The sequence below is a fragment of the Balaenoptera acutorostrata genome, chromosome 4 (assembly GCF_949987535.1).
Source record: "Balaenoptera acutorostrata chromosome 4, mBalAcu1.1, whole genome shotgun sequence".
Classification (NCBI taxonomy): domain Eukaryota; kingdom Metazoa; phylum Chordata; class Mammalia; order Artiodactyla; family Balaenopteridae; genus Balaenoptera; species Balaenoptera acutorostrata.
In genome coordinates this window covers 148,006,905-148,015,933 of record NC_080067.1, presented here as the reverse complement: position 1 = coordinate 148,015,933, position 9,029 = coordinate 148,006,905, and positions in this window count along the sequence as shown.

The window sequence follows — 9,029 nt, the reverse complement described above, 5'->3', positions numbered from 1 at the left end:
TAGTTTTTTATGTAATAGTTACAAAAGCATCTCCAGGAGAGCTTATAGAAGCCTTTGGCATGAAAGGCAGGGATCTCTCCTTGAACTCTAACCCTAGGGTGTATTGTGGCTCTCAGGGAACTGACAGCCCAATCTTGCTGTCTCCTCCGGGCTCCAGCCTGCCAATATTTACCTGGCTAAGGTGCACCTGGCTCCCAACCCACGTACGCACTTCTGCCCCTACTGCTCGCTATTGACTTGTATGCAGATATTAGCTGGTTGCAGAAGAAATTATTTCCACAGAAAGTGAAAGTATTTAAAGTTGATCCCAAAATGGGACACTTAAAAGAAATCATTCACCTGTTTTCAATGTGTAGTTAATTTAAATGTTAACATTAGTTTACTTAATTTAGATGTTAATTTTAAATTATTAGTTAAGACTAATTTACTGGTATTGGTTCATAAATTATAAAAATGCAGGACACAAATAATGATGTTGATAATGGGGGAAACTGTAGGGGTGCAGGGGGACGGGAATATATGAGAATTCTGTACTTTCTGTGTAATTTTTCTGTAAACCCAAAACTGCTCTAAAAAAAATGAAGTCTAGGGCTTCCCTGGTGGCGCAGTGGCTGAGAATCTGCCTGCCAATGCAGGGGACACGGGTTCGAGCCCTGGTCTGGGAAGATCCCACATGCCACGGAGCAACTGGGCCCGTGAGCCACAACTACTGAGCCTGCGCGTCTGGAGCCTGTGCCCCGCAACGGGAGGGGCCGCGATAGTGAAAGGCCCGCGCACCGCGATGAAGAGCGGCCCCCGCACCGCGATGAAGAGTGGCCCCCACTTGCCGCAACTAGAGAAAGCCCTCACACGAAAACTAAGAGACCCAACACAGTCATAAATAAATAAATAAATAAAATAAAATAAAGTATTAAAAAAAAAAAATGAAGTCTATTAATTTTGTTAAAAGACGTACATATATGTATGTATATATAAAATAAGATAGGTATGTATATATGTGTATGTGTGTGTATATATGTATGTAAGTACATATGTCTATATGTGTGTATGTATGTGTGCATTTGTGTGTGTATGTATGTGTGCATTTGTGTGTATGTGTGTGTACTTGGCATTGGTGGGAGATCAAAACGGTTCAGCTGCCTTGGAGAACTGTCTGCCAGTATCTTTTAAAGTTAAGCGTACATCTCCCCCTCAGTTTAGCAATCCCACTCCTAGGTATTTACCCAAGAGAAATAAAATCATATGATGGGGGTGTCTCAAGGTGAGTGCTCCCACCGGGGCTGGGAGATGAGGTGTGAGAAGTGGCGGATGCTCGACTGCCTTGTCCTCCCTGTTTTCGTTCTCTTCCGAGTTTTTACTTTGTGGACGTGGAGCACATATTGTAGGCCAGTCCTGGAAGGTCCCGGTGTTCTTTCTCTGATAACTTTCCAATCTCTCCATTTCTCTCTCCTCCTTTTTTGGAATTCCTGTGAGTTGGACGTTGGCCCTTTCCTGCTGATCTACTCTAATTTTTCCTTCCATCTCTTTGCCTTTTGTTGAAATCTCTGGTAGACCTCCTTGGCTTTTCAATTTTTTAGTTTTACGATTGTGTGTTAATTTCTAAGAGTTCTTTCTGGTTCTCTGGTAATCTTTCTCCCTACCACCCCATCTTGTCCTAACTTCATAGGTGCAAACATCTTGTTCCCCTGAGATTATGTGCAGGTCTCTTGTTTTAAGTTTCCCGCAGTTTTCTCTGGACTCGCTCTGTTTCTTCTGAGTTTCCCTTTTCTGATTATTTTCTGCCTCTCACACTGGAGGCGTTCCTCAAATCTCTGCCAGACTTGCAGGTTCTTTGGGTGTGGGTAGGGCTACCTTCACCAGTCCCTTGCCCAGAGACCCCCGAATGCCATGTGTAGAACGTGGGGTCATCTGTGTGATGGGCAGTGGGTGTGGTGGGCATGTCTGGGTGACAGTGCCCTGGGGAGGGGGTCTGGTGCAGCTGAGTGGGGAGACCCTGGTTCAGGTTCACACACGTGCACACACACAGGGTAAAGAAAAGTGCTTTAGACCTTAGGAGGGAATGCAGTTTCGGAATAAAGTTTTATAAAAGTTAATTAATTTTGCCATGTATTCTGCAGTCACGCCTTTGATCTTTTCCCTGCTTCCCTCTAGACAGGTCTTGTATTTCAGCCACATTCTTTAATAATAAATATTGACTTTTCTCTCTGAAAATCAAAAAGGAGCATTTAAAAATGCACCGTTTGTTTAAGCTTTACATTACAAATGAAATGAGTAGCCGTAAAGCAGAGGTGTGTTTGAGAATAATCGAAGGATGACATTGATGGAAGTCACCTTCATCTGAGTTCTCTCCAGCTTTACAACTGCCAGTGCCTCTCTAGGTAAGCTCGTGGGAACCTCGCGTGACCAGTGTCCCAGGACCAGCAGGTGGGATTTCACTCCAATCACCTTCCAGAACTTCGGATCAGGAGTCTGAACGGGAGTTGGTTACTGAAAGCATGAAAACCCTGATTTCTGCAGAATGATTTTATTCGTTGCGTGTACAACTTGGACCTACTGTTGTCTGATAACTTTCAAACGCGATGTTATTCCAGAAAGTGAATATGTTTTGTTGACCTTTAGAATTAATAGTGAAAAATAAAAAATTACGATAATCTCATCACTGATCATGAACGGAAGTAATTGATCAGGCGGGGAGGGTTTTGGCATTTTAAGAGACTGTAAGTAAACTTTGAATAATCTATTTCACCTTTTATTCTCAGGATGGCCTAAAGGTTCACTGCAATAAATACAATGCCTCTCATTTTGGTAGAAATGGGAATTTTGTGTCTATAAAAAAATAGTTGACAGAAGGTGCAGCGGAGGAGAGACCTTTGCTGTTTGGAGGAACAATCCCCCCAAATAGGCACTTAGATTACGATGGATAGCCAGCCCAATTTACAGCACGTTTACATTATCTAATTTTATCAATTTTGCTGATGACTCTGAGCTAACATTCCCTTTAAGTTCAGAGCTCCTTAACTTCCACTCTCTCAAAACGAAAAAACTCCACAACACAGGTAATAACAGACTCTGAATATCTCATTTGCTTTCTTCCTCAACACACATCAGTCCCAGAATAATAAAACCCGCAGCATGATTATCGGGAAAGGTCTAAGATTTTTCTCTCTCTCATCGTTCTTTTTGTCCTCGGGTATTTTCCCCAGGAGTGACTTTCAAATTTCCATGTTTCAAAGTCACTTGAGATAGCTCCCCTCTGGTCAGTCAGGCCTCCAAAAGGATATACACATGGTTTGTCGCATTTTATTTTTGACCTTTAGGGATTGCTTTTTAAAAGTTAATTTGTTTTGTAAGTAAGTGAAATATTTGCATGGTTCCAAAGTGAAACCTTTAAAACAAGGCACGTCCAAAGGTGGTGGGTTTCCACTCCAGGTCTTCCTGGTCTCCACCCCCCCTCCCCCATAGGTATCCTTCAATGATACTTATGGATTATTCTCCTATTGCTTATTTTAAAAATATAGATAGATAGATATAGATAGATGATAGATAGTTGACAGTTGATAGATTATGATAGATAGATGATAAATAGTTGAATGATTGCTGATTGATAGGTGGATTGTGCTAGATAGGTACATAGATAGTTGATAACTAGTTGACAGATTATGATAGATAGCTGATAGATTATGATGGGTAGATGACAGATAAATAATTGAACGGTAGTTGATTGATAGATGGGTTATGGTGATAGATGCGTGTCTGGCTGCCTTCCCATCCCCCACCTGTCCTGGACAAACTGTAATGTACGCTTTGCGCTTCCCTCCCCCTTGCTCTGTCCACAGAGATCTCTGTGATCACCCCAGCACCACCCCTAGGGACCGACCTCCTCCCTCTTCCCGATTGCCTGCTTCTCCTCCATGTGGAGGAGTGACAGTAATTCACCCAGGGCCCCATCACTGGGGATTTGGGTTGCTTCCAATGTTTTGCTTTTACAAATTGTATAATATTTTAACAGAAATGTATTTTCAATGGGAAAATACACCAGATGGAATTAACAGCAGAAGTTTTCAGTGCATCACTGAAAGCCCATGAAAACAGCCCAGACAGGAAGAAAAAACACAGTCGTGCTGACACTGGCACAGGCCACGCAGACACGATCCTGGGGACACGTTTGTCTGTTTAATTCCCACAATCCTGAGAAGTTGGGACCCTCAGTTCCACCTTCCTTCTTCTACAGAGGGAGAAACTGAGGCAAGAGAGCTCAGTCACCCGCTGGGAGGTGGCGAGGCAGGACTGAACACCACGGGCAGCCCGAGCACCACCATGCTGCCCGCTGTAGCCCCGTCGGATGGACCCAGGGGGCCAGAGCCAGGCCACGGCCACCCTTGCCTACACGGCGCCCGGCACAAAGCTGTGCACCACGAGGATCTGCCGAGTGACCGGCAGACCGTTTGGCTGGGAGCCTGATTCCCCAGCGGCCGCCGTTGCAATTCCCACGCTCGGCCCGCAGGTGGCAGAAGTCCACCTTGCCGAGACGCTCCCTTGAGAACTTGGCAAAGCCACCTGGGTGTGTGTGAGAAGTACCCAAGGAGAATTCCTTTCCAAACAGACGTCTTGGGGAGGAAAGTCTTGGCTGGTGAGGGCTGATCTAGAGCAGCGATCGGAGAGACCCTGCAGGCGATGTGCATGCAGGACCCAGGCCCTGGGGTGGGCGTGGATCAGGGACGGGTGGGGGGTGGGGTGGGGGGGAGGCAGGGGTTAGCCTCCTCCTGGCTGTGAACATCTGTGTGCAAGTTTTGTTCAAATTCCTGTTTTCAGTTCTTTGGGGGTATATTCCTAGGAGGGAAATTTCTGGATTATATGGTAATTCTTTGCTTAACTTTTTGAGGACCTGCCAGACCGTTTTCCCATAAATACTTTTCAAGTAGTTTGATTCTAACTTAACAAACAAAACTTCTGGGCATTTCTTTGGGCCTAGGCACGCTGAGATGCTAAAGGTACGTGTGGGGAGGAGGTCTGGGGACTTCCTGTCCTAGGGAGCCCGTGCTATACCACCCAGGCCCTGGGGGCTCTGGAGGCCAGCCAAGCAGGACTCATTCTGAGTCACCGAGCTCACCAAGGGTGAGTGTCAGCAGAGAGATGACAAAGCCCCCAGCCTCCCGCGTGACTCCGAGGGGCTGCCGTCCAGGTAGAGTGGGTCAGTGCTGTTGTAGACAGGGAGGGGAGGTGGTGACACTGAACAGAAAGAGATGAAGGCAGGTGAGGCCCACCGAGAATTAGGGCCAGAGCGTCCCAGGACCAGGAACCACACATGCAGAGGGGCTGGGGAAAAAAGGCCAGTGGCTGAGACAGACAGGGGGTGGTGATCAGTGATGAACCAGGACAGTTGGGCGGGGCCGCGTCAGACAGGGGCCTCTGCCAGGGGAGGGAGAGAGGCTGCCCTGTCCCCACGGGGCCCGGAGTGGAGGAACCAGGTATTAATCAGCAGCCCCCCAGTAAGCACGATGATACACCCAGCCACATGCCCCATGAGCTTGTAACAGAAGTATGTGACCGGGAAAACAGAGAGACGCGCTGAGTGGGAATAAACCAGGCTTCAGCTGAACTTCCCAGACAGACAGGACAGCTTGTGCAAAGGCCCTGGGGAGCCTGAGTCGGAGGACCTGGGAGAAGCAGGGTGGGGGAGGGCCGCCCAAGGACAAGAGCCGCGGAGAGCAGAAGATGAAGCTGGAAAGGCAGGCCCATTTCCGAACTAAAACAGTGAGGTGGGTTTTGTGTTTTCAAAGCATCAGCTGCAGTGTGAAGACTGGAGCGGGGCTGTAATGACCCCGCTGGGAAATGAGCAAATGGCCCAGGGGCTGGCTTGGGAAGAGAAGTTCCCTCAGGAGGCTCTCAGGAGGGAAGAGCTAGTGTCTTGGTGATCAGACCGTGCAGACATTTCTCCCGGGGATGGGTACAGACTGAAATCTACGTGCTAATTGTCAAAACTGGTGAAAATTATAAATCAAGCTAACAAAATGTTAAATAAAATGTATTCTGTCCTTCTGCTTTGACAAACACACCTTCACAACACCTTGGAGGGCTGGAGTCCAGCTGGGAAATCTCAGACCCCAGCTCCTCCTTCTCTCCCCCTCCAGCTTTGTGGCATGCAGAGAGAGGCCTCCCGGGCCCACCCCCAGGTCCACCCTCATCCCCTGCAAATTGCTTCCTCTGGCCATGCCTTAGGCCTGGGGCGCTCACACCAGCAGTGGGGTCATGCTCTGGAGGATAGATCCATGCAGGGGGTGAAGAGTGGGTTTCGGGACAATTTGGGCTAGGAGTTCCGGGGTCACGGGTGCCCAGAGCTTGCTGTTGGAGGGTGAGCGCCTCCTGGCCCTGTGTAGATGGGCAGAGGCCCAATACGGGCCAGACAGGGGCCCTCTGGGGCAGCTCTGTTGTCCAGTGAGGGAGCAGAGCCCCTGGATGGGGCTTTAAGGAGCCCAGCATTTAAAGACCAGCATGCAGCGCGGTATTACAAGTGTAATTCAACAAGCATCTGCTTAATGCCGAGCTCTTGCACCTGAGAGCCTCTGGATGCTCTGTTCCCAGGGCACTGAGCCAGTGAATGACCTCACAGGAAGACACCCAGGAAGGACAGGTATGGGACCACTAGCGTCAGAGGAGGGGGTCTCTGAAACGGGAGGCTTGGGTAAAAAGAACATATTTGCTTGAGAAAAGCTAGAAATTGGGAGTCAGGCCCCCCTCCTTCCTTTCTCCCCCGGACTCCTGAGGTGGCTGTGAAAATGCTCGCCAGGAATCCTGCTTCTGGTGCCCTCTTCTCCCAAATCACTTTTTCAGAATTAATGGAGGCAGAATGGCAGCAGTGAACAAGTTATGTTCTTGCAGCAAATAGCGTTCAAATCATGCAGAGAATTCTCAAAAGCAGCCATGCAGGCTGCTGCAGGAGTTGCAGCTCCAGGAGAGCAAGGCCACCTTCCTAGAGAGGAGCCTGCTGGGCAGAAAGGGGGCAGGGCTGGGAGGAGCCGCCAGGAGGATGGGGGAGGGGAGAGGGGCCAGGGGAGGAGGAGGGAGGGGAGGGAGGGGAGGGGCGGGAGGGGCGGGGCGGGGCCGGGAGGATGCCACCGTGTGGCCTGGGATCCACTGCCCCCTCCCTGTGGGCCGGTCCAGCGGGAGGACATTAAAGGCGCTGGCTTCGTTCTCAACCCCGGGAACACGGTCACCTTGGCTCCAGGACCTAAGTGAGCCGTTCGCCTACGAAGGCTGCGTCAGGGGGCGCGCTGCTCCGGGGACCCCCAAGGAGGACAAAGATAGGTTTAAACCCACGGACGGAGCAGACGCACGTCCCAGAAGTAATAAACCACCGACACTGCCGTGCGCAGTCCTTGGAGCCCGACGCCATCCTGAGGCAGGTACCCCCCCTCAGGGACCGGCAAACTCATCCACAGTCAAGGCGCCGGGACCCTGCCCCATGAAGTCCTCGCACCTGCCTGTCCTTGGCCTGCAGGGTCGGCCTGACCCCACAGTGGGACGGAGAGGCAGTTCCCGGCCCCTCGCCGGCTCGCAGAGTCAGCGCGCCGTGCTAAATGGCCACGTGGAGGGGGGACATCCCCTCGCAGCCGGGCACAGCCGGAGGGACCGCCTATGAGATGCGCAGGCCGAGGACCCGAGGGAGGACGAAGCGGACCTAGGAATTCTTAGGGAGGAGGACCAGCAGCATCCCTGGGGGCTCGCTCCTCTCTGCCCCTCCCCTACTCACCAGCACTCCCGTGCGCCACGACTACTGAGCCGGGGCTCTACAGCCCGCGAGCCACAACTACTGAAGCCCGCGCGCCTAGAGCCTGTGCTCCGCAACAAGAGAAGCCGCCGCAATAGGCCCGCGCACCGCAACGGAGAGTAGTCCCCGCTCGCTGCAACTAGAGAAAGCCCACGCGCAGCAGTGAAGACCCAACGCAGCCAAAAATAAATAAATAAAATAAATTTAAAAAAAGAAGTTTTCAGTGATATAAAAATTATTGACACTGGAGTGGGTTCAATCATTTCAGCGAATATGAATGTTTACAAAATTATAGATAAGGTTTCTCTGTTTACTAAGAAACTTGCTACAGCTCATTAAGATGCCAAATTCAATCCAGTATGCATTTTCTTATGTAATATTCTAATAAGATTTATTGTATCTGAAAGCTAACGTTAAAAGTTTTGAATTTCAATTGTATATGCTTGATCTCATACATAAAACGGTATGTTAGGATTTTGTTTTTAAAGCTTACAAGTGCTAAAACATCTACAGTTTAAAAATGATGGTTCTTTATATTTTGTGCCTTTTAAATGATTTGCTGTGTTCATTTTAAATCTTTTCACCTAGTTCGTCGCTGTTACTTGCTATGTATTTAGGTTAAATATTTGCACAAGAAAATAAGACTATAAAAAATTTCCTTTAGACTCTTTAGTCTCATATATCTTCTATATGTAAACAATCTTTGGAGTTTCTTAGATGGCCATGGAGTAACCGTGAAGGTTTATCTCCTCACGCAGTAAAATAAACAATGCTAAAATAACCATTAACATATTGAAACTGTAACTCTTTAAATCAGTGATTTATTTTATTTTATTGAAGTATAGTTGATGTAAGTTACAGGTGTACAACATAGTGATTCACAATTTTTAAAGGTTATACTCCATTTATAGTTATTATAAAATATGGGCTGTATTCCCTGTGTTGTACAGTATATCCTTGTAGCTTATTTTATACATTATAGTTTGTACCTCTTAACTATCTACCCCTATATTGCCCCTCTCCCTACTGGTAACTACTAGTTTGTTCTCTATATCTATGAGTCTGTTTCTCATTGGAAGTTAGTTTTATACTTGGAAATGTCAACCTTACCCGCCAACGACCAATGACCATTAACATAAATAACGATTACCCTCCTATAACCCCACAGGGTCTGGAACTCACCTGTCTTCACGATTCCTGCAAGGGACTTTGTTTTCCTTGTACAGATTAAAAACCTGACGGTCAGAGTGGGTTGAGTGGC